Consider the following 26,763-nt stretch of genomic DNA (forward strand, 5'->3'; position numbering starts at 1 on the left):
CTGTCCTAGCATGCAAAGTCAGCTCCAGCAGACTGGACAGATGAGATCTACAGTGAGATCCAACGGGCGGGAAATGGTTCTGCAATGTTCTGTGGAGGGTGAAGGGTACGATGAGGCACAGACGAAATCATGGTCAACCGAGGAACCCCTGTTGTGACAACCTTTGTACCACTGGACAGGGTCTTCCAAGGTCGAGAGAGTCAAACTGCCCCAGTGCAATAGCGTTTCCATTTTTAAAACTGTCCCGCACGGGTTTTCTGCCATCATCTGGCACGATAAACAATCTCCAAACCAACTCTTAAGAATTAATATACCATTTTATAGTACAAGGTAATTTGATTTCAAACAATTGGTTTACTGATCATTACAGAATGTCTCTCTGATGCTTCCTGCTCCCTTCCCCTTTTCCCAACCATGATATATGCAATGTTTTGCACCTTAGTCACAGGGTAACATTGCTTTGTTTAGTTGTACATGTATGTTTGGCTGAATGATAATAAACTTGAACTTGCACTTCAACTTGAATTTGTGCAAGTGTTCTAGGGTTAAGGAATGGAAGATCTACAGAATTAAAGTGAGACTTCACACATCTAGGGAGCAGTTAGGAGAAGGGGTAGATTTCTGGAACAGAGTCACAAGGAGAACCTTTTATAGCTACCTGTAGCTCAGTGGAATAAACCAATAACTAAAAATTGGGTCGCCACGGTTAGCGCAACGCTATTACAGCTCGGGACGTCGGAGTCCGGAGTTCAATTCCGGCGTCGTCTGTACGCAAGTTTGAACGTTCCTTCCCGTGTGTGCGTGGGCTTCCTGCAGGTGCTCCAGTTTCCTTCTACAGTCCAAGCATATACTGGTTAGTAAGTTAAGCGGTCGTTGTAAGTTGTCCTGTGATTCGGCTAATGTTGGGTTGCTGGGCTGCGCGGCTCGTTGTGCCGGAAGGGCCTGTCCCACACTGTATCTCTAAATAAATAAATAAATACACAACGTGTCGCTGCCCATTGCCATCTGAGCCCCTGCTCTGCAGACTGATCAAGCTGATCTTAACCAGAAGCAGCTTAATCTCTCTTCTGTGGTAACTCTCAGTCACAACATCCTGAACACATGCTTCCTGCGACCATGAGCACCAACGTGGTCAACTCTTCAGTTCCTCATGTGCAGCGGATCGAAGCGGGGAGGATTTAGTGCAGTAACAGAAAGGCCATTGGGTGATCTGGGCTTATTTCTAACAAGGTAATTTGTATCATATGTCACAGACTGAATCCCGGCGTCACGCGCATTGTGTTGGTCGTTAGCACCAACAGTCGTGTGCTGGGGGCCGCCCACATGTATGGCCACAACTTGCCAACTCTAACCCGTACGCGTTTGGAACGTGGGAGGACACTGAAGCACCCGGAGGAATCCCATACCGTCACAGGAAAAACGTACAAGCTCCTTACAGGCAGGGGCGGGAATTGAACCCTGATCGCTGGTGCTGTAAAGCGCTACGCCCACCACTACACCGCCGCGCTGTAAACAGAAGAGCGATTACAATCTCGTATGCGCTAAATAGAATGGTTGTTACATCATTCCGTCTCTGAAACATACGCTCAGCATGGTCATTTTTCACCCTAAATTGATAATATCCTGTTCAACGACATTGTCCTGTTCGACAACCAGAGAATCAGTCAGAACCAGTAACTCGTCATAAACTGCGAATGCTTACGGTTCAGTGCAGTTCAGAAGGATGGGGAGGGTGGATTCTCACTGAAACCTACAAATACTGAAAATCCTGGATTGAATAAGCATAGAAACGATGTTTCCTTTAGTGGGAGATTCCAGGATCTAAGGATAAAAGGAGTCCGTTCAGAACTGAGGTGAAGAGGATTTTCTTCAAGTTCAAGTTCAATTGCCATTCAGTCATACACAAATACCCATGAATGCGGCCCAACAAAACAGCACTTCTCCGGGACCAAGGTGCAAAGCACAGTACCCACAGTCACACAGCACACAGGGCAGATATCAGATAGAAAGCCACACAAAATATAGACAGTCCAAGCCCGAGTCCCTGAATGCTGCAGAAGTCTGCAGTCGAAAACAATGCAGCTTGTCTTCCGCCAAGCCGGAGGATGGTGGATCTGTGGAGTTTGTTCCCTCAGAGGCCAGGTCATATGTTGGGCAGAGATAGATGGGTACTTGCTTGGTAAGGGGGAAGGAGTTCGGGAAGAACGGGGCTAAATTAAATCAGCCGTGACTGAAAGCGGAGCAGATTTGACGGGCCAAATGGCCTAATTATGCGCCTTTATCTTATGATCACACCATTACCTGAAGTCTAAAACCAGAGGGCACGGGCTTAAGGGAGGGGGAAGATTTAAAGGGAATGTGAGGGGGGAGGATATTTTCATTTGGAGAGTGGTGGGTAGATGGAACAACCTGCCAGAGGAAGAGTAGAGGTGAGTATAGTTACTATGTTGAAAAGATATCGGGGCAGGTAAGTGGGTAGGAAAAGGTGATGGGGCCAAACGCAGATAAAGAGGAATGAGCCGAAATAGACATATTGCTTGGTATGGGCAAGTTAGCATTTGTTTCCATGCTCTGCTCGACTCTGTGAAGCTTGTTTTCATCCTCCTGACTCCAGGTCTACAGATGTGGTATTGACACATTTAACCAACATTGCAAGCCCGCGTGTCATTTATGAGAAAGATGACTAATAGCCATAGTGGGCTCACTGCTGGTTAACCAATCAAAATCAAAGATTGGCAAAACGTCCCTCAGCACCAGTGTACTTGGTTGCACTTACCTTCTCCGAGTCTGAGTGCTCGGAGACACTCTGGGGAGACTCTAAGACCCCTCTGGGGACTGGAGGGAAAATACAGCTACTAGTTACACAAGAAATTTTGCAGATTGATGGAAATCCAGAGCAACACACACAAAATGATGGAGAAACTCGGCAAGTGATGTTTGGGGTTTCTTGCCCAGTTCCTTACAAGTCCTGATGAAAGGCATCGGCCTGAAGCATCTAAGGGTTACCCGTCTCACAGACGCAGCCTGACCTGCTGGGTTCCTCCAGTATTTTGTGCGCCTTGCTAGCTACTCACATTTCCAATAAAAATTTCAATCAGTTGGTAGTAAAATATCCCATGGAAAGGGAGAGAATTCTGTAACATAGGAGGTAAGGGAACATTAACAATGACCTGCTCTGTATACACTCAGTGGCCACTTTATTAAGTACAGGAGTTACCTAATAAAGTGGCCACAGACTGTTTTTTTTGCTGTATGTCCATCCACTTCAAGGTTTGATGTATTGTGCATTCAGAAATGCTCTTCTGCACAGACTGAGGTCCTTTAACATCTGCCGGATGATGCTGAGGATGTTCTACGAGTCTGTGGTGGTCAGTGCTATCATGTTTGCTGTTGTGTGCTGGGGCAGCAGGCTGAGGGTAGCAGACACCAACAGAATCAACAAACTCATTCGTAAGGCCAGTGATGTTGTGGGGGTGGAACTGGACTCTCTGATGGTGGTGTCTGAAAAGAGGGTGCTGTCCAAGTTGCATGCCATCTTGGACAACGTCTCCCATCCACTCCATGATGTACTGGTTAGGCACAGGAGTACATTCAGCCAGAGACTCATTCCACCGAGATGCAACACTGAGCGTCATAGGAAGTCATTCCTGCCCGTGGCCATCAAACTTTACAACTCCTCCTTCGGAGTGTCAGACACTCTGAGCCAATAGGCTGGTCCTGGACTTATTTCCACTTGGCATAATTTACTTATTATTATTTAATTATTTATGGTTTTATATTGCTATATTTCTACACTATTCTTGGTTGGTGCGACTGTAACGAAACCCAATTTCCCCCGGGATCAATAAAGTATGTCTATCTGTCTGTCTGTCACTGTTGTAACGTGTGGTTATTTGAGTTACTGTCGCCTTCCTGTCAGCCTGAAGCAGTCTGGCCATTCTCCTCCGACCTCTCTCATTAACAAGGGTGTTTACACCCACAGAACTCCCACTCCCTGGATGTCTTGTGGTTACACACCATTAACTATAAACTCTACACTAGAGACTGTTGTGCGTGAAATTCCCAGGAGATTAGCAGTTTCTGAGATACTCAAACCACCCCGTGTGGCACCAGCAATCACTTCACGGTCAAAGTCACTTAAATCGCATTTCTTCCCCATTCTGATGTCTGAACAGCAACTGAACCTCTTGACCATGTCTGCATGCTTTTATGCACTGAGTTGCTGCCGCATGATTGACTGAATAGATATTTATATTAACGAGGTGTACAGGTGTACCTAATAATGTGGGCACAGTGTGTAGTTACAGTGGGTGCAATGGAATTTTCCGATCAGGACACAGTTTAACAACCAGTAAAAGTGAATGAGACATGACCTTTTAGAGGGGTGTGGAGAAGTTGGACAAGTTGGATGGTTAGGGTCTTTTCTCCAGGGCTGTCGAATACAAAACTAGAGAGTACAGATCAAGGTAAGAGGGGAGGGATTCAGAATAGAACCGAGAGGTGACTTCTTTACGTCAGTACGCAAAGGATAACGAGTACCTTGAGTGAGCAGCTGGAGGAAGTGGTGGAGGCAGGTACAATTGCAACATCTAAGAGGCACTTGGGTAAGTACATGGAGGGGAGGGGTTCGGAGGGTTATGGGCTGAACATAGGCTACTGGGACTAGTAGAGATGATGCTGTGGTCATCATGGACCAGATGGGCTGATGGATTTGTTTCCACGCTGTATTACTCCAGGACTCCACAATATCTATCCTTCAATTTATAATACCAGAACTGGTTACGTGATCTTTATTGAAGCACTGCTTGTGGAAGCTTCCTGATGAAGGGTCTTGGCCCGAAACAGCAACTGTTTATTCCTCTCTATAAATGCTGCCCATTCTGCTGAGTTCCTCCAGCATTTTGTATGTGTGTTGCATAAAAATTGGATTGCTCCTTAAAGATGGGAATGTCATGTGAAAGAGGTTATGTAAATGCATTTCTTTCTTTCCTACTTTTATAAAGTTACTCAACATAAGAAATAGGAGCCACAGGCTGTTCGGCCCATTGAGCCTGCTCCACCATTCTATAAAATCATGGCTGATCTGGCTGTGGACTCAGCTCCACCTACCTGCCTTTTCCCAACAACCCTTAATTGCCATAAGACCACAAGATATAGGAGCAGAATCAGGCCATTTGGCCCATCGAGCCTGCTCCGTCATTTCATTATGGCTGATCCATTTCCCTCTCAGCCCCAAATTCTTGCCTTTTCCCCGTATCCCTTCATGCCCAGGCTAATCAAGAATCTGTCAACTTCTGCCTTAAATATACTCAATGACTTGGCCTTCACAGCCACCTGCGGCAATTAATTCCACAGGTTCACCACTCTCTGACTAAAAGAAATTCCTCCTCATCTCTGATCTAAATGAACGTCCCTCTATTCTGGTCCTAGACTCTCCTTTCATAGAAACATCCTCTCCACATCCACTATGTCAAGGCCTTTCAACATTTGATAATTCCCCTGCTATCCAAAAATACATTGTCTTAAATATATTTAATGAGGTGATCTCTACTGCTTCCCCGGGCAGAGAATTTCACCGATTCATTACTTTCTCGGTAGAGTAGCTGCGCCTCATCCCTGTCGAAAATATACCCTCCTGAAACCTAAGGATATATATGTCCCTTAGATCCAGTCGCAGCTCCAGTGGGAAAAATTTTGCCACAACCTTATCTATCTCTTTCATAGTTTTATACAGTATGTTTTTATAGCTTGTGCTTAGTAGTGTTGTGCTAATTGTTGAGCTAGGGGGAAAATCTTGAACTCTTGCATTGACTCAATTGCTAAGTTATGCATTGATCAGAAGATTAAACTGAAATTAAAGTGATTAGGTCTACCGAGAGTTCCAGTCAGTTACCGTCTATACTGTTTACATCATTTACAAAACACCTATCCTGCATGAAAGAGGGCTTCTTTTGGTCACATACGAGCTTTAAAGCATGCACCCAGTAACTCTTTGCTACTGCTTTGCAAAACAACTTCAACAAAGTGATAGGGTTGATATCAGCTCACCTAAATAGATTACAATCAGATCCATGTGATAACAGAATGCAAAACAGCGTACACAAACGTACAGCTGCATTTCGTAAATAAGCGGCATTCCCACAAGTCAAACTTGGTTGATGAAATAATTGGCCAAGTCACAAGTGAGGCTTTTAGTTTTTTGGTTTATAAAAAGAATCGCTCCTACTTTGGACTCATCACTATTCCTCAGTGGTTTATGGCTAATTAATTTGTGCAGGGAAAGCAACAGAACTTAACAGATTCAAACTTGGCATAGGTGTGTGACCTACAGTACTGGGAAAATTTACAGATGGTGCTATCAAGTTCAAGCTTATTTCAATCTGACTGTAGACATATACAACAGCATGAAACAATGTTCCTCCTGATCACGGTGTACCCACAACACACGTATCACACACAGCATATAAAATACTACCACAAATAAGTTCATAAAGTTTAATTCAAAATGCTCGTGAAATGTGCAGCAGAGGAAAACAGCAAACAGCTTGCTGTCCTAGTGACGAGACCTCGGTGGCGACAAAGTATTCATTAGTCTCACAGCTTGAGGGCAGAAGCTGTTCCTCAGTTTGACAGTCGTCCTGGTGCTCCTGTACTGGAATACTGGATTACATTCCTGTAACTGGAATACTGTGAACTGTGGCAATCCTTGGCACTGGACTGTGTTGCTACTCAGTGAATATTTCGAAGCAACAAATAGGTCTCTCTCTCTCCCCCCCCCCCCCACCCACAAACACTACCCGATTTGCTGAATCGCTCCAGCATTTCCTGCTCTTGTTTCAGATTTCTATTGCTGTATTTTTCTTTTACAATGCTATCGAGACGTGCTTGCCGTCAAAAATCAAACTCTATCCTGCTTTCTCAAGGTCCTATAGCTTGAAAGGGAGGTTGGGAAGTCCCTTAGACCGAGAAACCAAGTTACCTGAAGATGTAGAATTCAGATATTGAATCCAACATGCCCAGTGCTGATCCGCGGGCTTGCGCTGACCTCGCTGTAGCGATGCAGAAGGCCACATTCTGCACAGGGCAGTGTGGTAGCAAAGTAGTTAACATAAAACTTTACAGCACCTGCAATTGGAAGATTGGGGCTCAATGGATGCTGTTTTTCATTGACTTTATTATGATTGTTATTCTATTATGGATTTATTCAGTATGCCTGCAAGAAAATGCATCTCGGGGGTGTATATGTTGACATGCATGTACTTTGATAACTGATTTACTTTTGACTTTGAATTCCTGCCGCTGTCTGGAATGAATTTGTTCGTTCTCTGTTCTCCCCATGATCGTGTGGGTTTCCTCCAGGTGCTCCAGTTTCCTCCCACAGTCCAAAGACACATAGGTTAGGGTTAGTGAGTTGTGGGCATGCTATGCTGAATCAGAAGCACGGCAACATTTGTGGTCTGCCCCCAGCAAAACCCTCGCCGATTTGACTTGACACAAACGAAGCATTTCACTGCACGTTTCAATGTTTTGGTTCACATGTGACAAATAAAACTAATCTTTCTTTCTTTCAAACTCTGCTCGGTTTCTCAAGATCCTTTAGTTTGAAAGTGAGCTTGGAAATGCGCTAAACCCGCAGGGATTACCTGGCTTCTTCCAGCTTTTCATCAAGCTACAGCGATGTAAAAACAAAAACAGGGCAGCACAATGGTTTACAACAGCAGTGATCAGGGGTTCAATTCCCACCACAGCCTGCAAGGAGTTCGTACACTCTCCCCATAACGATGTGGGTTTCCTCCCATATTCCAAAGACGTTTGGGTTCGGGTTAGGGTCAGTGAGTTGTGAGCATGCTATGTTGGCGCTGGAAGTGTGGTATAATTTCCCGGCTCCTCACAGTACAGTCCTCGCTGATTTGATTTGACAAAAACCACACTTTTCCATGTCTGTTTTGTGCATGTGCCAAATAAAGCTCATCTTTCTTTGGAGTCAATACAATCAGGATGACACGAAGCTGCCAGTTTACTGTACAATGAAGCTCAAAGAAGAACGAGCTAGACTGTACAGGTAGAAATCCTAAACACGAGCAAGTCTGCAGATACTGGACATCCAAAGCAACACACTAGAGTGAGTCTAGGAGCACAGGACACAGCCTCAGAATAGAAGGGTGTCCTTTTAGAAAAGAGATGAGGAGGAATTTCTTTGGGCAGAGGGTGATGAATCTGTGGAATTTGTTGCCACTGGCAGCTGTGGAGGCCAAGTCTTTAGGTATATTTAAGGCAGAGGTTGATGAATCAATGATTCTTGATTGGTCAGAGCAAGAAGGAATATGGGAGAAGGCAGGAGATTAGGGCCGAGATGGATCAGCCATGATGAAATGGTAGAGCAGACGATGGGCTAATTCTGCTCGTGTATCTTACAGTCTTAAAATGCTGGAGGAATTCAGCAGTCCTGACCGCACCTATGGAAAAGGGTGAACAGTTGATATTTTGGGCCAGGACTCTTCATCAGAATGAGGGGTCTCAGCCCTAAATGTCGACTGTTTACTCTTTTCCACAGATGCTGCCTGGCCTGCTGAATACATCCAGCTTTTTGTGTGCATTGCTAAGAAATCCAAGCTGGCAGAGAGACGCAGCAAAATTGACCTGTTGGAGAAACTCAGCAAGTCAGGTAGCATCCGTGGGGTGGAATGGATAGTCAACATTCCATATTGAGGCTCTTTATCCAGATGAAGGGTCTTATCCTGAGACATCGACTGTCCATTTCCCTCCCACAGATGCTGCCTGATGCGCTGAGTTTCTCCGGCAGATTGTTTCTTTGCGCTCCTCATTCCAGCATCTGCAGTCCCTCGTGTCTACAAATGGCCAACCATTACTGTAGTGACGATATCAAACCAATTGCCGCAAGGCTGCAATCCTGCAGACTTGTTATGCTTGCATGACATACCCCCAGGTCCAATGATCGCTCGAAAAGTCGAATCCTTTATTCAATCATTTATTAGCAATTAGCAAACATACAATCATGATGCAATGAAACTTATGCACACCCAAAAGTAAGCTAAGCATTATTCAGCAGTCAGCAAAGAATGTCCTTCTGCTGGTCCCAAGCTACAAATTGCCTCAAAATGTGCAAGAATACGCAACTTATTCCCTTTGCCCTTACCACATCCCCCACTCCTGTGACTAGTTACCGTAATAAACATAATAAATGCACAACACAGAATACAAAGCAGATAGAGAACAGACACATGGCTCCAACAATTACTGTTAGTCTCAGTAATTCTGAATCTCAGATTCAGATTTATCACACATGCATTGAAGCACACAGCGCAATGCCTCACTTGCATTGACAACTAGCACACCCAAGGATGTGCCAAGGGGCAGCCCGCAAGTGTCGCCACGCATTGCAGTGCCAACGTAACATACCCTCAAATGCTCAACAGATCAACACAAGAAATAACAATAGCAAGACAAGCCACCTTCCACACCCACCCTTCCTTCACCACACACACACACACACACACACACACACACACACACACACACACACACACACACACACACACACACACACACACACACACACACACACACACACACACCCCTCCCCCCCCCCTCCAAACCCAGGGCAGGCCACCTCCGCAATCTCCAGTCCTTAGACCCAAACTCCCAGATTCACAGTCATCGGCCTGCGAGTTTAGAGCCAAAGAGTGGAAGCTCTTATACGTACGCTCAGTGGCCACTTTATTAGGTATATCTGCACATTAATGCAAGTATCTAATCAGCCAATCATGTGGCAGCAACTCAATACATAAAAGCATGCAGATATGGTCAAGAGGTTCAGTTGGTGTTCACAACAAACATCAGAATGGGGAAGAAACGTGATCTAAGTGACTTTGACCATGGAATGACTGTTGGTGCCAGATGGGGTGGTTTGAGTATCTCAGAAACTGCTGATCTGGGATTTTCATGCACAACAGTCTCTAGAGTTTACAGAGAGTGGTGTGAAAAACAAAAACCATCCAGTTATTGTGGCTGAAGGATGGTTTTAGTTGCGAGCTGAACGTCGAAGGTTACATGTTGTATTGGAGGGATAGGAAGGTAGGCAGAGGGGGTGGCATGGCTCTGCTGGTAAAGAATGGCATCAAATCAGTAGAAAGATGTGACATAGGATTGGAAGATGTTGAATCCTTGTGGGTTGAGTTAAGAAACTGCAAGGGTAAAAGAACCCTGACGGCAGTTATATACAGGCCTCCTAACAGTAGCTGGGATGTGGACTACAGATTACAACAGGAAATAGAAAAGATGTGTCAAAAGGGCAATGTTATGATAGTCATGGGAGATTTTAACGTGCAGGTAGATTGGGAAGATCAGGTTGGTAAGGGATTTCAATAGAGCGAATTTGTTGAATGCCTACAAGATAGCTTTTTAGAGCAGTTTGTAATTGAGCCTAATAGGGGATTAGCTATACTGGATTGGGTGTAATGTAATAAACCGGAGGTGATTAGGGAGCTTAAGGTGGAAGAGCCCTTAGGACACAGTGATCACAATATGATTGAATTCAACTTGAAATTTGATAGGGAGAAAGTAAAGTCTGACATAGCAGTATTTCAGTGGAGTAAAGGAAATTACAGTGCCGTGAGAGAGAAGTTGGCCAAAGTAAACTGGAAGGAGATGCCAGCAGGGATGACAGCAGAGCAGCAATGTCTAGAGTTTCTGAGAAAAATGAGGAAGGTGCAGGATAGGCATATTCCAAAAATAAAGTACTCAAATGACAAAATAGTACAACTGTGGCTGACAAAGGTAGTCAAAGCTAATGTAAAAACAAAAGAAAGGGCATACAATGAAGCACAATTTAGCGGGAAGATAGAGGATTGAGAATGTTTTAAAAACCTACAGTAAGCAAATAAAATTATCATTAGGAGGGAAAAGATGAAATATGAAAGGAAGCTAGCAAACAATATCAAAGTGGATAGAAGAAAGTTTTTCAAGTACAGCATATAAAAATAAAAGAGATGAGAGTGGATATAGGACCACTAGAAAATGAGGCAGGAGAAATAATAGCAGGGTCAAAGAGATGGCAGATGAACTAAATGAATATTTCGCACTAATCTTCACTGTGGAAGACACTGACAGTGTGTCAGATGCTGAAGGGTGTGAGGGAAGAGAAGTGGGTGCAGTTACTGTTACAAGGGAGAAGGTGCTCAAAAAGCTGAAAGACCTAAAGGTGCACAATTCACCTAGACCAGATGAACTGCACCCTAGGGTTCTGAAGGATGTATATGATAGAGATTGTGAGAGGCATTAGTAATGATCTTTCAAGAATCGTTGGACTCTGGGATGTTTCCAGAGGACTGGAAAATTGCAAAAGTGAAAATCACTCACTCCACTCTTTAAGAAAGGAGAAATGCAGCAGAAATGGAGATTATAGACCAGTTAGGCTGACCTCAGTGGTTGGGATTCAATTTGTTAAGGGTGAAGTTTATGGAGTATCTGGTGACACAGGACAAGCTAGGACAAAGTCAGCATGGTTTCCTCAAGGGAAACTCTTGTCTGATGAATCTGTCGGAATTCTTTGAGGAGTTTACAAGTAGGATGGATAAAGGGGAGGCAGTGGATGTTGTATATTTGGACTTTGACAAGGAGACACACATGGGGCTGCTTACCAAGTTAAGAGCCCATGGTATGACAGGAAAATTTCTAGCATGGTTAGACTATTGGCTGATTGGTAGGAGCAGCAGGTGGGAATAAAAGGATTCTTTTCTGGTTGGCTGCCAGTGAGTAGTGGTGCTCGATAGGGGGCGGTGTTGGGACCACCTCTGTTTATGCTGTACATCAACAATTTAGATAATGGAATAGGTGGCTTTGTAGCCAAGTTTGCAGATGATACAAAGACTGCTGGAAGGACAGGTAGTGCTGAGGAAACAGGAAGGCTACAGGAGGACTTAGACAGATTGGAAGAATGGGCAAGAAAGTGGCAAATGAAATACAGTGTTGGAAAATGCATGGTCATGCACTTTGGTAGAAGAAATAAATGGGCGGACTATTTTCTGAACAGTGAGAACATCCAAAAATCTGAGATACAAAGGGACTTGGGAGTCCTTGTGCAGAACACCCAAGGTTAACTTGGAGTCAATGGTGAGGGAGGCAAATGCAATGTTAGCATTCATTTCAAGAGGTTTGGAATACTGCACAAGAGCAGGGATGTGATGCTGAGGCCTTTCGAGGCACTGGTGAGACCTCACCATGAGTATTGTGAACAATTTTGGGCTCCTTATCTAAGAAAAGATGTGCAGGGGTCAGAGGAGGTTCTCAAGGATGATTCCAGAAATGAAAGGGTTATCATACAAGGAACATTTGATGGCTCTGGGCCTGTACTCGCAGGAATTTAGAAGAATGAGGGAGGGGGGGAGATCTCATTGAAACCTTTTGAATGTTGAAAGGCCTAGACAGAGTAGATGTGGAAAGGTTGTTTCTCATGCTGAAGGAGTCTAGGACAAGAGGGCACAGCCTCTGGATAAAGAGACATCCATTTAAAACAGAGATGTGGAGAAATTTCGTTAGCCAGAGAGTGGTGAATTTGTGGGATTTGTTACCACAGGCAGCTGTAGAGACCAGGTCGTTGGGTGTATTTAAGGCAGAGATTGATAGATTCTTGATTGGCCGCAGCATCAAAGGTTACGGGGAGAAAGCAGGGGAGTGGAGCTGAGGAGGGGGAAAGGATCAGCCATGATTGAATGGCGGAGTAGATTCAATGGGCCAAATAGGCTAGTTCTGCACTTACGTCTTATGGTCTCATGGAGAATGGCCAGACTGGTTGAGGCTGACAGGAAGGCGACGGTATCTCAAATAACCACACGTTACAACAGCGATGCGCAGAAGAGAATCTCTGATCGGAAAACACGTTGAACTTTGAAGTGGATGGGCTACAGCAGAAGATAACAGATATACACTCAATCCTCAAATTATTAGGTGCAGGAAGTAGCAAATAAAGATGTCACTGAGTGCATAGTACCAGTCGCCAAGTTTATAGTTCTAATGTTTGCTTGTTATACTAAATTACATATTTAACTTGCAAAGTTATTACCAAAGCTTATTAAGTAAAGTGTACATCAGAAGACTCTCTGTAAAAGATACTGGTACAGATATGGAAAATCACTCCCAACAGTTTATAGGAAGTAAATACAGAAGGGAATTTGAATGAGCAATGTTATCTAAAAAATGCTTTTAAAACTTCACTGCTATATTTGTTTAATTGCTCAAAGTGACCTTGCAATTTCAAATAAATGTTTCAAATAAAATACAAAGCAAAATTGCTGAGGAAATACACTTTCAAACTGTACACAATGTTCAAATGTGGAAAGAATAAATTCTTTGAAAATAAGTGAAGAAACTGAGAAGACATTTGTCTGTCGAGTGGCGATGTTAAATGTAGTGTTTCAGAAACTCAGCTCCATTGACCTCAGCAGAATCGAAAATCGAAAGTGTTGTACATTGGGCACAACAGATCCTAGGGGAAAGTTTCAGGGTTTCCCCTAGAAACTGAGACCATCAAGAATGCAAACTTTCAAAGCCAACAAACAGCAAATACTCAAAATCCAAAGTAAAAAAAAATGAAAATGGAAGAAATATTATGACTTCGAGTGTTTCCAATATCTTCTGCTTAAACAAAAATGTGTTAAATTTGGGCAAAATTAGAGTTAATATCTGAAAAATGCATAAACTATCATTGTTTTTCAGAGGCAACCTATACTAAATATCTCCCTGAATGGCTTCACACATTTATATGACATCCATCACATCCTCAAGGTATCCCAGAATGGTTCACAGCCAATTAACGTAGAAGAGTACAGGCTCTTCAGCACACTATGTTAGTGCTGACCTTTTAACCTATTCAATCTAACTCTTCTCTCCTGCACTGCCCTCCATTTTTCTGTGTCTATCTGGACCTCTCAAATGTCCCTAATATATCTGACTCTACCATCACATTCCAGGCACCCACCACTCTATTTGTAAAAAGAAAACTAACTTTGACTTCCTCCCTCTACTTTCCTCCAATCAGCTGAAAACTATGCCTTCTCGTATTAGCCATTTCCTCCCTGGGGGAGAAAAGACATTGGCTGACAACTCCAGCTGTGCTTCATTCCAAAGGGGAAAGCCCTAACTGATTCAACCTACCCTCAAATCCAGGCAGCGTCCTGGCAAACCTCCTTTGAACCCTCTTTAAAGCTTCCACATCCTTCCTATAATGAGGAGACCAGAACTGAGCACTATACATCAAGTGTGGTCTAACCAGGGTTTCATAGAGCTGCAACATTACCTCACAGCTCTTGAACTCAATCCCTTGACTAATGAAGACCAACACACCATATGTCCTCTAACCACCCAAACAACTTGCGCGGCAACCTTGAGAGATCCATGGACGTGGACCCCAAGATCCCCCTGTTCCTCCACACCGAAAAGAATCCTGCCATTAACCCCTGAAGAACAGCAATTATTTAGCAGCTAATAATGCTCGGTGGAATTCCACAAAGACAGCAACAACTAATGACCGGATAATCTTTTTATTCAGCTAATGGTTGAATAATTCAACACAGGCCAGCACACCATGAGAACTTCCTGTATGTACAAATAGTGCCATGGGAATTCTACAACCAGATGGATACACTGTTCTACATCTTTTCTGTATTATGGAACTTCAGATGACACAACGCTTGGTGGTGTTGTGGATAGTGTAGGAGGTTGACATACATTGCAGTGGGACATTGACAGGATGCAGAGCTAGGCAGAGAAGTGCAGATGGAGTTCAACCCAGAGAAGTGTGAAGAGAATCCCTTTGAAGGCAGACTTACAGGGTTCTTGGCAGTGTGGAGGAACAGAGGGAATCTTGGCTCTATGTACATAGTTCTCTCAAAGTTGCCGCACAAGTTGGTAGGTTAAGAAGTGCATATGGTGTCTTGGTCTTCATTAGTCAAGGGATTGAGTTCAAGAGCTGTGAGGTAATGTTGCAGCTCTATGAAACCCTGGTCAGACCACACTTGGAGTATTGTGTTCAATTCTGGTCTCTTCATTATAGGAAGGATGTGGAGGTTCTGGGGAGGGCATAGTGGAGATTTACCAGGACGCTGCCTGGATAAGAGGGTATGTCTTATAAGAAAAGGTGCTGTGAGTTAGGGATATTCTCTTTGGAGTGAAGAAGGATGATAGAGATATAGATCGAGTGGATAGGCAGAGTTTTTTCCCCCAGGGTGGAAATGGCAAATACGAGGGGGACATAATTTTAAGGCAACTGTTGGAAAGTATAGATGGAATGTTGGCGATAAGTTCTTTACACAGAGAGGGATAGGTGTGTGGAACAGGTGTAGGTGGTAGAAGCAGGTGCATTAAGGGCATTTAAGAAACTCTTAGATAGGCACATGGATGATAGAAAATGGAAGGTTATGTGCAAGGGAAGGGTTTGATTAATCTTAGAGTAGGTTGAAGCATCGGTACAACATCATGGGCTGAAAGGACCAGTCAATACTGTACAACATTCTATGTTCCTTGTACCCTGACTGATAAAGCGTTAATGCTGGGAATGTTCATAAAGTCAGGCAGCATCAGTGAAGGAAGTTCTAGAATTAATTTTTCAATTAACAACTCTTCATCAGCATCATTTTACCTAAACTGAAGGATTTGTTAGGGCATTACAGAGAGCAGTTAATAAAACACCACATCATTGAGGACCTACAATCAATTGGCCAAGCAACTTAACCAAAGTTCAAAGTAAATTTATTATCAAAGTACATATATGAGACCATATACAGCCCTGAGGTTCATTTTCTTGTGGGCATACTCAATAAATCCATAATAGAACAATAACCGCAATAGAATCAATGAAAGACCGCACCAATTTTGACATCCAACTAGTGAGCAAAAGACAATGAACCGGACAAATTCAAAGAGAAAGGAAATAATAATAATAAATAAGCAATAAATATCAAGAACATGAGATGGAGAGTCCTTGAAACTGAGTCCATAGGCTGTGGGAACATTTCAGTGATGGGGCGCTTGAAGTTGAGTGAAGTTATCCCCTTTAGTTCAAGAACCTGATGGTAAAGGGGTGAGAACTGTTCCTGAACCTGTTAGTGTGAGTCCTAAGGTTCCTGCACCTTCTTCCTGATGGCAGCCACGAGAAGAGAGCATGCCCTGGGTGGTGGGGTCCCTGATAACATACTATAATCACTATATTACTATTTCTGTTGTTATTCTTAGATAGATGTATGACTAATAGAAAAATGGAGGACTATGAAAATAGAGAGAGTACAGAGATTTACTAGAATGTTACCTGGGTTTCAGCACCTACCGTAAGTTACAGAGTAAGGTTGAACAAGTTAGGTCTTTATTCTTTGGAGCGTAGAAGGTTGAGGGGGGTCTTGATAGAGGTATTTAAAATTATGAGGGGGATAGATAGAGTTGATGTGGATAGGCTTTTTCCATTGAGAGAAGGGCAGATTCAAACAAGAGGACATGAGTTGAGAGTTAAGGGGCAAAACTTTGGGGGTAACACAAGGGGGAACTTCTTTACTCAGAGAGTGGTACCTGTGTGGAATGAGCTTCCAGTAGAAGTGGTAGAGGCAGGTTCGATATTGCCATTTTAAAAAAAAATTGGATAGGTATATGGACAGGAAAGGAATGGAGGGTTATGGGCTGAGTGCAGGTCGGTGGGACTAGGTGAGAGTAAGCGTTCGGCATGGACTAGAAGGGACAAGGTGGCCTGTTTCCATACTGTAATTGTTATATGGTTATGTGGTTATGTGGAGGGGAAGAGTTATATTGATTTTAGTGTGGTTTAAAAAGGATAGCACAACTTTGTGGATCAAAGGGCTTGTACTATTTCATGTTCTATGTACAGATCAGAATTGAGTGATCACCATAAATCCAACCTTGTGAAGACACAATTGAGTGACCCACTACAGAAATCTGGTCCTATGTTGTCTTTATTTGCAGAAGAAGTTGCACTGCATTATATTTTTACAAATAAGTTTTCCCATTGGATGTGATGTCATTGGAACTGCTTCTGTATCTTAGAAAAGCAGCATAGGCTTTTTTAAAAATTCATTTACAGAATGATAACATCTTCAGCTAAACCTTCATTCATTGGCTCTTCCCAATTTCTTTTCAATTATTCAAAGGCAACAACAAGTAGATGAGAATGCATTGTGTCTGGACTCTTGTGACAACTTCCTTCCCTAAAAGATATTAATGGACCATCCGAGCTTTTAGGGCAATATGGCAGCTTTCCAGATCATTATAGATATGTTCCTAGAAATTCACCCTGGGTTCTTGGCACTAGATGCATCTTAAAATTACTTTTTCATGTTGTGCTCTGTTTCCCGTCAAGCATCCCTTCATCGGAGGCCCAGGTTCAGTCCTGACCTTGAGTGCAGTCTGTGTGGAGTTTGCTCGCTCTCCCCCGGGATAGCTCCTCCAGTTACCCTGGTTTCCATGCACAACCCAAAAACGTGTGGGTTCATGGGTTAACTGGCTGTAGTAAATTGCCCCTAGTTTGTAGGAGAATGGAATCTGGGGAAGCTGATGAGAATGGGGGATGTGGGAATAAAAATGGAATTAATTTCAGGTTAGTGGTTGACGGTTTCTATGGAGATTAGTCGGCCAAATGTCCATTTCCATGCTCTGTCTCTGACTCCAAACATCATTTCAATTACTTTAGCGCACATTTGGCACTGCTGACTGTGGCTGAATTTCCAAGCAACTAACTTTGCATTCCAGATATGTTAGATTAACTGATTTTTAAAATTTCCCATCTCTCCTGGTAGGATTTGATCACTATTTTGGACCATCGATTACTGATTAGTAACTGAACCACAATGCAATTCAATGAGCAAAAACAACTTTTGTCCAAATTAGGAAATCAGCTAGAACTTATCAAACTTCAGAGTTCAAAGTAGATTTATTATTAGAGTACATGTATATCATTCACTACCCTGAGATTCATTTTCTTGAATTCATTCACAGAACAAAGAAAAACAACAGAATCAATGAAAAACTACACACAAAGACTGGCAAGCAACCAATGTGCAAAAGGCGACAAACTGTGCAAATACAGAAATAAATAATGCAGAGAACATGAGTTGTAAAGACCTTGAAAGTGAGTTCATAGGTCCAGAACTCCAAAGCAATACGGCTATTGGAAAGAACACTGCCGACCATGTTATACCATGGGCCCTACATCGCTTTATATTAAACAGCAGCATAGCTTCAGAATTCCTCTCTTCCCTTCCAACTAAAATAAAGAAAGAGATGGCCAAAAAGAGTGTGAGATGTACTTTCATCCCATGTTTAAACAAATCTCATGTCCTGAGGAATGAAAGGAAGTCTCAGGGACATAGACAAACCGAGGGTGCAAGGAGAATAAATCCACCCATGTTGTTGAAACTACATCTAATGCCCAGGTAAGGACACGTCCTTGCTGCTCCAACATATTGACACGATTATTAAGACAGCATGCCAGCGGCAATATTTAATTTAGAGTTAGAGGAGATTTCGTATGTCACCAAAGATTCTAGCAAATATCTACAGAGGTGCCGCGGACAGCATTCTGGCTGGTCTGGTACGGAGGGGCCATTGCACGGGAGTGGAAAAAGCTGCAGAAGGTTGTAAACTCAGCCTGCTCCATCAAGGGCACTAGTCTCCTCACCATCATGGACACCTTCAATAGGCAAAGCCTCAAAAAGGTTACATCCACTATTAAAGATTCTCACCACCCAGGCCACGTCCTTCACTCATTGCTACTATCAAGGAGGAGGTACAGGAGCCTGAAGATACACATTCAATGCTTTAGGAACAGATTCTTCCCCTCCACCATCCAATGGGCGATGAACTGCTGAATACTACCTCAGTATTTATTTTGCTCTCTTCTTTAAATACTGTGGATTCCAGTTAATTGGGCCAGTGGTTAATTGGGACAGCCACTTAACTGAGACAACCCTCAAAGAATAAAAGCTAATCAATAAAAAAAAGCCAGTGTTTCCTTTGTTTATTTGGAACACTATGCTGCTCAATTAGAACTTGAGACTGTTGTTGAAGTTTCTGACAACTGTCAGTTGCGAGCACTTGTGTGGCTGGTAAACACTACACCATACTTACAGCAAACTGATTTTAAATAGCGTCAGCTGTGTGTTTGTATTCAAAACAGTGATTTTTGGCGAAAAATAAACAGCAAGGCATTTCAGAACTGTTCTGTTCACTGCAGTTTCAAGCATTCAAGTCTGGAGACATCAGAAATGGCCGGGAGCGAAAATGAAATGACTTCACTACTTCAACAAGTTAGGAACTATGAAGAATTTGAAGGTATTGGTGATCATCTTGAATGTTACAATGAAAACAAAGATTTGGAGGAAATCTTCAATGTTGAAAACATTGTATGAAGTTAGTCCATTATCTACATTAGATGTCTGCACTGATTTTGTTCATTTAGTCAAACAATAGAACGTGGCAGCATAGACTGGAAGAACTCCTCCATCAGCTAGAGTTTTATAGTACTGTAGTAATAGTATGGTTACTGTTACTGTAGTAATAGTATGGTTACTGTTCTAATTTGTTCTGTATTTCATTTAAATACTTAATTTATTACTCCATTGACTAGGGGTTTGTCTTTTTTATACATTTTTAACTATTTCCATAAAACTTTGGCTTAATTGGGGAAACATGTACTAGTCCCAATGCATCCTAATTAACTGGAATCCATTAAATTTCTTATTGTAAATTATAATATTTTTATGCATTACACTGTAATGCTGCAGCAAAAGAACACATTTCATGACATATGTCAGTGATAATAAACCCGACTCTGATATTTATCCGTGTACATCCTGTGAAGTCTGGCTTTCTACTGAAAGCAACTGTGTTTGAGAAAACAAAATCCCAGCCCGGACGTTCAGGCACTGTGAATTATAAAAAACCTGGGGATGGTCAGAGCGAGAATGGAAAGCTCTGCCAACAGAGTGAAAAGCACCCTGCAGTTTATAATAGGATAAAGCTTGACTTATTTTCTAATTTCCAGCCTTTTTGCACAAACAGGACACACAAATAAGAAACAGAGAGCCCAATTTACTGTCCTTTTAAGGAAAATCTTTCTAACTCATCCCTTAATAACCAACAGAATATGTTGAGTCACTGTTTCCTGGATGTATTTGTATTTGGCAGGAGAGTCTCATGCTTGGGTAGTGTGTGTGTGCTTTTAAAGTACCTCTCTGAATTGATTTTATCTTCCAGAGTACCGTGCATTATTCATCAACTACCCAGACATTTAAAAACAGTTATTTGGATAATGGGATCTTTAAGGATGCGAGTAAGGTTTGTTAAAGTACTACAGCACTGCACTTCTAAAATAAAAGCACGCAGACATGGTCAAGAGGTTCGGTTGTTGTTCAGACCAAACATCAGAACGGGAAAGAAATATGATTTAAGTGATTTTGACCGTGGAATGACTGCTGGTGCCAGAAAGGGTGGCTTGAGTATTTCAGAAACTGCTGATCTCCTGGGATTGATTGATTGATTGATTTATACACATAACAGTCTCCAAAGTTTACAGAGAATGCTGCGAGAAACAAAAACATTCAGTGAGCGGCAGTTCTGTGGGTGAACACACCATGTCAATGAGAGAGAACGACCAGACTGGTTCAAGCTGACAGGAAGGCGATAGTAACTCAGATAACCACACAGTACAACAGCGGTGTGCAGAAGAGCATCTCTGAATGCACAACACGTCGAACCTTGAAGTGGATGGGCTGCAGCAGCTGAAGACCAGAAACATACACTCAGTGGCCACTTCATTAGGTACAGGAGGTACTGTACCAAAAATGGCCACTGAATATAGTTAAAGTTTTGCTGGAACAAATTTTTCCTTTTAATATAACAAAACAAACAAAACTGAGGCATTTCTGGAAAAAAATAAATGATTCAACATGCAAAACTAACTCAATTCCTTTTTTGCTTCATATTGCAAGAGATAGTCAGATAGATCATTCCACAAACATCATAATTTAGTCAGCAACATACATTCAATATGAATCCTTTACAGTTGCCAGTAATTCTCAATACAATGTGCTACCTTGAACAAACATATCTTCAGAAATAGTCAAAATCTTTTTTACAGCAACAAGTGCGTGCAACCAAATTTTTTTAATCCATATAATATTTATAACTCATCAGAAACTCTGATTTGGCACACATGACCTTTGTAAATCAAAGTATTGAGTACAGGAATTAGGATGTTATGTCGAAGTTGTACGATGGTGAGGCCTAACTTGGAGTATTGGTCACCTACCTACAGGAAAGATGTAAATAAGGTAGAAAGAATACAGGGAAAATGTACAAGAATATTGCCAGGTCTGAAGAACTTGAGTTATAAGGAAGGATTGAATAGGTTAGGATGGTATTCCTTAGAACATTGATAATTGAGAGGCGATTTGATAGAGGTATACAAAATCATGAGGGGTACAGATAGGGTAAATACAAGCAGGCTTTTTCCAACTGAGGTTGGGTGAGACTAGAACTAGAGGTCATGGGTTAAGGGTGTAGGTGAAAAGTTTAATGGGAAGATAAGGGGAAACATCTTCACTCAGAGGGTGGTGAGAGTGTGGAATGAGTTGTCAGAACAAGTGACGTGTGTGAGCTTGATTTCAACGTTTAAGAGAAGTTTCGATAAGTACGTGGATGACAGAGGTATGGAGGGCTATGGTCCCAGTGCAGGTCGATGTGAGTAGGCAATTTAAATGGCTTGGCACGGACAAGATGGGCCAAAGGGCCTGCTTCTGTGCTGTACTTTTCTATGACTATATTTAAATAATATATTTATATATGAAAACCTGATTTAGTCTAAATTCAGCCCTCAAATAGAACAGAAATATATATATTATTCAAGTCAAATTACCCTTTAGCATCCACTTCATCAGCCAAACTCTGCTTTACTTTGATGAGGATTGAAACGCAGTGACTTGATTCCAGAAAAATAATGCACAATTTTAATATTTCCCTCTCTCCCAAGTAGGCTAAACCTTGGAATGGAACTTCATGTGAAAAGTTTCAAATATCTATTACCGGAAATTATAAACAACTTGTGTTACGTTTAAGGTGAGTGTTATACATTTAAATTCAATACCAGAGCCTTATTTGTCGTGTGCGCTTCAGAACATACAGTGAAGTGCGTTGTTTGTGTCAAATCAAATCAGTGAGGATCGTGCTGGGCAGCCTGCAAGTATTGTCACTACTCGCTAACCCTAACCGTAAGTCTTTGGAAACCAGAGCACCCAGAGGATGCCACCCGGTCATGGGGAGAGTGTACAAATTCCTTAGACAGCGGCAGGAACCAAACCCCAATCTTACACTACAGCGCTGTGAAGTGATCCCCGTAAAATCACTTCTCTTCTCACCAGCCTGCTCCTTTTCCCCTTTGAGTAAGATATCCACGTAATCCTGCTCCTGATTCTTGACAATACGTGGCAGTGATTTGTGTACTGATTAAAAGGATCACTCTGTCATTACCACAGCTTACACTGTAATTCCAGACGGAATCAGTAAGTACACACATTGGGACACTGGCTAATAGCTGAACGCAATCAAACAGATGTTAGCTAGTCTCTGAAATGTTCACGAACCCAGGAACACCACCTCACCACATTGCTCTCTTTTTCAAAGGTCAAAGTTCAAAGTAATTTATTATCAAAATACATACATGTCATTAGAAGCAACCCTGAGAGTCATTTTCTTGTGGGCATACACAATAAAGCCATAATAGAATAACTATAATAGAATCAATGAAAGACCGCACCAACTTGGGCGTTCAACCAGTGTGCAAAAGACAACAAACTGTACAAATACAAAAATAAATAAATAATAATAATGAATAAATACGCAATAAATATCAAGAACATGAGGTGAAGAGTCCTTGAAAGTGAGTCCATAGGTGGAGGGAACTTTTCAATGATGGGCAAGTGAAGTTGAGTGAAGTTATCCCCTTTGGCTCAAGATCCTGATGGCTGAGGGGGTAGTAACTGTTCCTGATCCTGGTGGTGTGAGTCCTGAGGTTCCTGTACCTGCTTCCTGATGGCAGCAGTGAGAAGAGGGTATGACCTGGGTGGTGGGGGTCCCTGACGATGGGTGCTGCTTTCCCGGTGACAACACTCCATGTAGATGTGCCCAGTGGTGGGGAGGGGTTTTAGTTGTGCTGCTCTGGGCCATATCCACAACATCTTGTAGGATTTTCCATTCAAGGGAATTAGTTTCTCCATACCAGGCTGTGATGCAGCCAGTCAACCACACATCTATAGAAGTTATCACCCTCAATCCTGAAAATACTGAGCTGCACAAGAAATACTGAACAAACAGCAAAGTATTTGACTTCTGTACCTTTGATCTCCACCCACCTTGCAAACGGAAGCCAACATTCCATTTGCCTTCCCTTACTATTTGTTCACACTTTGCTTTCTGTTTCGTGTGCAAGAAACCCAGATTACCCTGCACAGCAACATTCTGTCAACACTTTCCAGTCAAGCTGGATTTGAGAACATGTCTTTTTGAGGGTAGGTGGAGCGAGGTGTTCTCTGTGGAGTGGAGGAGGAGAGGCAACTTGACAGATGTGGACAGGATGACAAGAGGCACAGATCAAGTGGACAGCCAGAGATTCTCCCCCAGATCAAAAATGGTTTGTAGGAGAAGACAGAAAATGATTGGAGAATAGTATTCAGGAGGTGGGATGTCAGAGGTAACTTTTTGACGCAGAGAATAGTGAGCACGCGGAACTTGCTGCTTGGGGTAGTGGTAGAAGTAGATACATTAGGGCAGGGGGTCCCAACCTTCTTTATGCCACAGACCTCTACTGCTAACCAAGGGATCAGTGGGAACCCCTACATTAAGGACATTTAAGAGACTCTTAGATAGTCACATTGATGAGAGAAAAAAATGGAGGGCTATGTAGGAGGGAAAGGTCAGATTGAACTTGGAGTAGCTTAAATGGTTGGCAAAACATACAACGTACAACATACTCTGCAATATTGTTTTGTTTTTAAACAAAATTTTACACTTTGAATGGCGACCTCATGTTTCGCCACATTATATCCCATTTGACAAACTGTTACCCATTCTCGTAACCCAGGATATCCAGGCAGTAGATGCTCTGCTTGGTGACCCATCCACCTTTGACCCCAGCAGTAAAGTTGACTGCAATACCCCAGGTCAGGGATCAAACATAGGGAACAATCCCAGAATGAGAGAAATGGAAGCTTATTAAAGCAATAAATATCTTACAAGCAGAAGCTTATCTTTTTCCTTGAAAGCAAGTTGTATCACTGGACATAGAGATTAAAATTAAAGCACAAGATATTATTTTGTGTTTCATTCCCATACTGCAATCCTAAGACTCACATAGTGAAGACCTTGTAACTCTCTTTAATTAAAATAAAGCACATAGTGAAAAACCGAGGTAATTCTCAACTTCCACACAGTATCAAAGGAATGATTGAATAGGTTAGGACTTTATTCCCTGGAGTGTAGGAGAATAAGGGGAGGTTTGATAGAGTTATACAAAATGATGAGAGGTATAGAGGTAGTAAATGCAAGCCGGCTTTTTTCCACTGAGGTTGGGTGGGACTACAACTAGAGGTCATGGGTTAAGGGTGAAAGGTGTAAAGATTAATGGGAATACGAGTAGAAACTTCTTCACCCAGAGAGTCATGAGAGTGTGGAATGAGATGCCAGCGCAAATGGTGCATGCAAGCTCAATTTCAACATTTTAGAGAAGTTCGGATAGTTACATCGATGACAGGGATATGGAGGACTATGGTCCCGGTGCAGGTAGATGTGTTTAGGCAGTTTAAAAGGTTCAGCAAGGACTAGATGGGCAGAAGGGCCTGTTACTGCGCTGTACTGTTTCTATGACTAACATCTAAGGAAGAAATGAAACTGCAGAGGGAAGAATCACCAAAACTAAATGCAATAAGGTCTACAATATGAATTTTAATATAAGTATTGAAAATGCAATGTCCCAGACTCACAGTACTTTTTCCTCTGCATCTCTACCTTATCTCATTTAATCACACATTGACATTTATGGGGTCAACTACTATAAAACAATAACATAGTTCACTAGCAGACAAGATAACATCTAATATTGTACTGATGAAATCTTCTTCATGTTATTATGATAGGTCTTGTAGCTTTAGTGTTGGTTCACCTGCCTGTCTTCAGGAAAGAGCGCAAGTGATACCAGACTTCATTTCAGGGACTGCGTTCTATTTAGTGGGTATGTAACTGTTCTGGGAGAGTTAATGGCTTTATTACAGGTAAAACTCAGATCAGATGACCTATTAGCTCTTAAAAAGAGGCCAAGGGGCTCCCTATCCATGGTAACAAAATATTCCATGTTAGAAAAATCGTAGATAATCTGAAACAGGTATTTCTCAACCTCCTTTTAAACAAAAAAAATGCATTTATTATACATTCAACCCACTCCAGTAATAAATAATTACATTACGAACAAAAACCATCTAAGTCTTGCGGCAGAATGTCAGGTGAAGAGGGCCTAGGTCACTAATGCCACCACTAAAGGCAGACGAGCATGTAGACAAATTATCAAGTGAGCTAGCTTACGGTTTAAGATTTGACATTGGGAACAAGTTGAACGCAGGCATTCAATGTCAGGTTCAATCTACGTCTACTTGGTACACCGAACCAAGTGATGTATCAACACACACACACACAACGAGGCGTTATGTCTATTACTACAACAATATTTACTAGGTCAACACTGACAGAACCACGAATTGACTGGTAATGTCATGTCACTCCAATGTGTGGGCCAAATCCATACCAGATTCAATCAGGATTTTAAATTGTCACCTACTGAAGCAAACGAAACACTAAATCACTTAAGAAAAATTAGACGCACACGCATAAAAACTATGAACAGATGACAGAAAAAAACGCCTCACTCAGATTGGTACTGGCGGCACCCACCGTCCAATGTCTGGTATGAAGTAAACACGGTGGTTTCCTTTAGTTACATTGTAACACTGTGGTGTAACAACAAGAAATACGCATTGGATATTGTTAGATGGTTATACATCACCAGCATTGTGAAGAAAGGATGTGCAGCCGGCGGTCGAGGATTCAGGGCAGTTCCCCTCTCACATCGCCCACTGAACGTGACAACTGCGCCGCTCCGCTCGCCGCTCTTCCCCCTCCCGCCTTCCCCATTCGCCGCCCGGAGCTGCACAACGACCCGCCGCTGCTTCAGTGAAGACAGGGCACAGACAGACAGACAGAGAGGGAGGAAAGATGGAGGCCACTGCCTTGAAAAGCGGAAGTGCCGCTCGCACGGAACGAGCGGGTCAACAGAGCGCAGTGTGGAGACACAGAGACTGGCCGCGGTGCAGACAGGAGTGTCTCAGACAGAGGCACCCGCACCCGGACTCAGTATCCCTCATCAATATCCCGTAGAATCACCACCGTCTCCCAGTGCGCGATAGGATCTCCATCCCTCTCCCACTGTCCGATACCATCGCCATCCCTCTCCCAATGTGTGATCGAATCAACACCCCACCCGCAATTGTCTGTGATAATCACCTCTCCTCTCCTGGTGTCCAATAGAAATACCTCCCCTTTCCCGCTGTGTGATACAATCACCACCCCACCCCTCTCCCACTGTCTGATATAATCCCCACTCCTCTCCGGGTGTCCCGTAGAATCACCACCCCTCACACAGCGTCT

General features: G+C 42.7%; 1 protein-coding gene across 5 annotated transcripts in view; it reads right to left on the reverse strand.

The window, feature by feature from the left end:
• pik3cd (phosphatidylinositol-4,5-bisphosphate 3-kinase, catalytic subunit delta) overlaps positions 1 to 26,539 on the reverse strand; it is a 250,545-nt gene extending 224,006 nt beyond the window's left edge. For 3 of the 5 annotated variants that reach the window (XM_073032256.1, XM_073032257.1, XM_073032250.1), the window contains exon 1: positions 26,123 to 26,539. The gene's annotated coding sequence lies outside the window, so the exon portion shown is untranslated. Of the gene's footprint in view, positions 1 to 12,778; positions 12,921 to 26,010; positions 26,032 to 26,122 lie in introns of those variants that run through there. The other 2 variants (XM_073032251.1, XM_073032253.1) reach the window with 2 other exon arrangements.
• Between the last annotated feature and the right edge of the window lie 224 nt (positions 26,540 to 26,763).

This window comes from Hemitrygon akajei, chromosome 29 (assembly GCF_048418815.1).
Source record: "Hemitrygon akajei chromosome 29, sHemAka1.3, whole genome shotgun sequence".
Classification (NCBI taxonomy): domain Eukaryota; kingdom Metazoa; phylum Chordata; class Chondrichthyes; order Myliobatiformes; family Dasyatidae; genus Hemitrygon; species Hemitrygon akajei.